The sequence below is a fragment of the Dermacentor variabilis genome, unplaced genomic scaffold (assembly GCF_050947875.1).
Source record: "Dermacentor variabilis isolate Ectoservices unplaced genomic scaffold, ASM5094787v1 scaffold_12, whole genome shotgun sequence".
NCBI classification, from domain to species: Eukaryota; Metazoa; Arthropoda; class Arachnida; order Ixodida; family Ixodidae; genus Dermacentor; species Dermacentor variabilis.
In genome coordinates, this window is record NW_027460280.1 from 243,567 (window position 1) to 248,326 (window position 4,760).

At 43.0% G+C, this 4,760-nt stretch overlaps 1 long non-coding RNA gene across 1 annotated transcript; it reads left to right on the forward strand.

The window, feature by feature from the left end:
• The first annotated feature begins 2,302 nt into the window (after window positions 1–2,302).
• Window positions 2,303–4,233, forward strand: LOC142565852 (uncharacterized). The gene is made up of 3 exons (XR_012824889.1): window positions 2,303–2,914; window positions 3,715–3,789; window positions 3,858–4,233. It is a non-coding gene; the product is annotated as an uncharacterized LOC142565852 (long non-coding RNA).
• Window positions 4,234–4,760: the final 527 nt, after the last annotated feature.

The window sequence follows — 4,760 nt, forward strand, 5'->3', positions numbered from 1 at the left end:
TGCAGGAATTAATGGACATATGTGGTACAGAAGGAGACAGGTTAGGCTTGAAGTTTAGCAAAGAAAAATCAGCAGTCATGATTTTTAATGATAACATTTGCGGCGAGCATAAGATACAGGAGGCCACGCTGGAGATAGTCGATAAATACAAGTACCTTGGGGTGTGGATAAATAATGGCATTGAGTATCTGACAGAGTACGAAAAATATCTAACGACTAAAGGTAACAGGAGTGCAGCGATTATGAAGAGTAGGGCACTGTGGAACTACAATAGGTACGAGTTAGTACGAGGGATATGGAAGAGGGTAACGGTACCAGGCCTGACTTTTGCCAATGCAGTTCTATGTATTAGAACAGAGACCCGGCAACAGTTGGAAATTAGGCAACGTGGTGTGGGTAGGCTCGCTCTGGGAGCACATGGCAAGACACCAAATCTTGGAGTGCAGGGGGATCTGGGATGGTCTTCTTTCGAGGACAGAGAGGCTAGTAGCAAGATAGCATTTGAGGAGCGATTGAGAAAAATGGGGGAAATTCGGTGGGCTAGGAAGGTTTTCAGTTACTTATACACGAGGAATGTTGACACGAGGTGGAGGAAGCGAACTAGAAAATTGACAAGCAAATACTTGGGCAGTAGCGGGGGAACAAGTAAGGAATCATCTGTCAAGAAAAAGGTTAAGGAGACAGAGAGGGGTATGTGGAGTACAGAGATGCAAACCAAATCGGCATTGGAGACATACAGGACGTTTAAGCAAGAAATAGCCAAAGAAAATATTTACGATAAGTCTAAGGGAAGCTCATTGTTGTTTGAAGCCAGGACAGGTGTACTGAGGACTAAAACGTACCGAGCCAGATACCAGGAGATAGATTTGGTGTGCGAGGCGTGTAGAGAGGAGGAGGAAACGGCGGAACACCTGATACTTGCTTGTAAACAACTTCACCCTGCAGTTGAATCTAACGGGGAACTATTCAAAGCCTTGGGTTTTAAAGACAGTGAAAGTAGAATAGACTTTGAACAGGTAGAAATAACTAAACGGAGGCTATCTGATTGGTGGACAATATCAACGCAAAAGTAAAGGTGTAAATACATAGGTATGCATGCATATAGAACCATTAAAGGCTAGGTGGCGCGCGCCGCCACCGCTCGATTCAAAGAGTTGAGCCACAATCATCCATCCATCCATCCATCCATCGGAAACGGGGTTTTGCACACGCTTTACCAGGTGTTCTGTGGCTTTACTGGGTTTCTGGCTGCTGCGCCCCGATCGTGCTCCCGCCAGTTTGGTTGCTGTGTGGCGTAGAGTTAGTAAAACAACTCTAGAGGAAAAGCTGGGCCGGAAAAGTGGGAACCTCTAGGGCGCCGCCCTGTTGCTACTGGTCAATGTGGCCAGCGCAATTACTATTGAAAGAGCTGAAAACAAGTACAGGTCACCTTATGGTTTGTCATCTAAAAACGCATACCTGATGGCTTTATGAAGGTGGTACGTCAATATTAAGTTTACAGAAAGCGATCGCTAAGTCCGTGACTTATGTAAATCACGATGTACGCATTCATGCAATAAAAGATGACGCGAATTTCGGTTTCGAATCTGTTTTTTGGATGCGTAGTAGTTTCGCACAGTTTAGGTTTGACATGCGATCGCAGCGTCGACAGCGGACGCTAAGGCACACTCGTGCTTTATGTGCCACCGAAGCCCCGAGATGCTCTGGCATATACCGTCACATGTAAGTAAACGAATGTATCTCCTTGTTGAGACTATCACGCGAGTATGCAGCTTTTGTGGTGCATCACAATCGTTTGAGAAGCGTCACAGTAGAGCATTTTTCTACATGCGGAGCGGTGTTTTTATTCGCAGGTTTCCCTTCAGTAGGAAATTGCTGGACAGGCGGACCAGTGCACCGGAATTGTGCTGGCGAAGCCACAAGCAACTCATAGAATCTGTTTAATTGTTGCACTTTGAACAATCATGCATCTACAAAGGCCACAGCAGAAAAACAGTGTGATGCCGAGTATTTCTGTGCCACGAAATAATCAAGAGGCGAGTGCCTAATGCGGACGAAATCGAGTGCATCGAGACTTAGAACGACAGAAAGCTGAGCTAGTTGGTAAGGATTCATTATGCAAAACAGAGGTGAGGCGTCAGACAGGACACAAGAGTAGAGAAGTGGACGGCGCTCGTGTTGTTTGCTTGTAAATACTCTACTCTTTGTGTCCTGTCTGCACGCCTCACCTCCGTTATGCATAACGAGTGCAGCAACCCACATATTAATAGCGTAGGCGTTTTATTAACTGTGCAATATTTTCAACACCTCCTTGCATGCCATTTCGTGTGGCATATCTTTTCTGGTCGCAAATTTGTGCAGCGAATCTATTTGCATGATCTACTCCGCGCCTGTGGGACCGTTCACTTGCACTTGATGCTGACTCCTTTACATGTATCCATAAACTGCAAATATTCACATCAGATCCCTGCGAGCATTTTCAAAATTCAATTATTTTAGACAACAGGCACATATGCAATACTGACATAATCTCAAATACCACTAAGCAGCTGGGACACATTTTTGTTGACCATACTCGCAGGTAAAATAAGTATAGATCATGTGGACAGCTCCAGCTCATTTTCCTTAAATCAGTGTGTACAAGGGGTATGCAAAAATATTTTTTTTTCTCGCGCACCGATTATTTTGCTGTATAAGCAAGAGAACCCACCACGTTAGTGTAACATATCTTGTACATCACACTAATATGTGCTTTAATTTACCAAGTGAGATGAGTTACTTTTATGGCTCATTCAGTCAAATCACGCTGCAAGCTGCATTCATCAATCTTCAATTGGATTTTGCAAATGTTTAATGAAACATGTTTCCCTTTTATGCAGATATGCAATGGCAAGCCCTTCCGTGTGTTCCAAAGGTAAAATTTAAGCTCTAAATTAAAGAATACATTTCTAGTCATAAACAAGCAAAAATGGTGAATGCAGAGTATCAGAAGCCCAAGGTACAGAAATTATGAGAAGCGTTGAATGATTTTAAGGAAAGAATGCTATTTCAAAATGCAAAACTCTTTAGTGGAGGTCAAGCAAGTCACTATATAGGTAGAATACTCTGCAAAATTATGCGAGTGAGGGGATGTCAAACAATGGGTCAGGAAATGCATTGTTTTTCTGCAAAACAAAAGCTGATTGCCATTACATGAGCCACTTTCGCATCATGACACTGCTGCTTGATAAATTCAGAAATAAACCAAAAAACAAGACACTCAAAAATAAAAAACAATTTAATGATGCTCTATCCACACTGGGATAAATAAAAACAAACACATCAAATCTAATGTGGGCATATTATACGCTTGTGAAACACTAAAGGAAAAATTCAGTTTCAAGCTATGGCACTTGCTGCATAGATGTGGGGGGCCTTGCACTAATAGTGATGGTTACCACTGCATTTAGAAATTCAAAGCATTCATGCAGACAAGGATGATTCTTTATATTTTTGGCTACCACTTCAAATGCCTCCACCAAGTGTTACAATGCTGCACGCAGCCATACTAAGGATCTCGCAACAACACCTGCTGGTAAAAAGCAGCAGCAGTCAAAGTGCTGGTGTGTTCTGGACACTATGTTTGAAAACTTTTAGGCAAGAAGAGTGCAAGAAGCAGACATAACAACTGCATTTATTTCCATAATTCCCCATTTGAATGGCCTTTTCGCTTAGATAATGCCTACGCCTAGCCACAGCAGCTCCCCCATACAGACTCCGCAAGCCAAGAGGCCATGGAGGCAAATGCAGGTAAGAGGCAAGAAGCAATAGCACTGGTATCGACATTCATCTAATTCATTTCTTTTTCTTTCGTTTAGGCAGCCAGCACACCTCGAACAGCCAGCTTGACTGCGGATGTGTCACCTTAGTCGCCAAGGAAACATTTGAGGGAAAGCGACAAGCAATGTGATCAGCCACTTCTCCATGTAAACGATACTCTTTCTCTCGGATGACTCCTATGCCTCGCCACGCCAGCACACTTGTGCACAAAAATGCCGCGGAGGCACATGCAGGTCAGAGGCAAGAAGCAGGGGCACTGGTGTCGACATTCACCCAATTTCTTTTTCTTACACTGAGGCAGCCAGCACACCTCGAACAGCCACCTTGACTGCGGGTGTGTCAGTAGATTCCTGTTGTACATATGCTCATAATAAACTTCAGTAAACTTGAACTTGATAACAAACTTGAAGGCAAATGGGATGTTGATGCATTGTTCTTTTGAACATTTATTGTACACATACATAGAATATATGTTATACTTTGCAGTGCTACAGAGCGTATTTTGAAGCTTCCCCCTATATTTTGCACCTTAATTTACGTATGTGTTGTGTGGCCCTCAATGCAGTTAATGTTGTAGCAGCTGCTTTGTCTGTGTATCGCACATTGGCTTAAGCTCGTGATATCCATACTTCTCTCACATATACAAAATAAAGTTCCATGTAGTCTTCAGTGTTACAACAAAAAATGAAAGTAAACAATCCGATCATGGAATTGTATTTATTACAGTGATTCCCATGACAGTTACTGACAAGTTGACAACTTGAACTGGTCAATCCGTCCACAGCCTCCTCTATTTTTCAAAAATAAAGGAGGCTGTGATCCGTCATGGCAAGGAATTGTATGTATACATAAAAAAAAAGCGGGTGTGTGTGTGTGTTTGTAGTGGGGGATATAGGATTAGGGCGGTACGAAAAAATGTACCAACACCGTCCTCTAGTCCC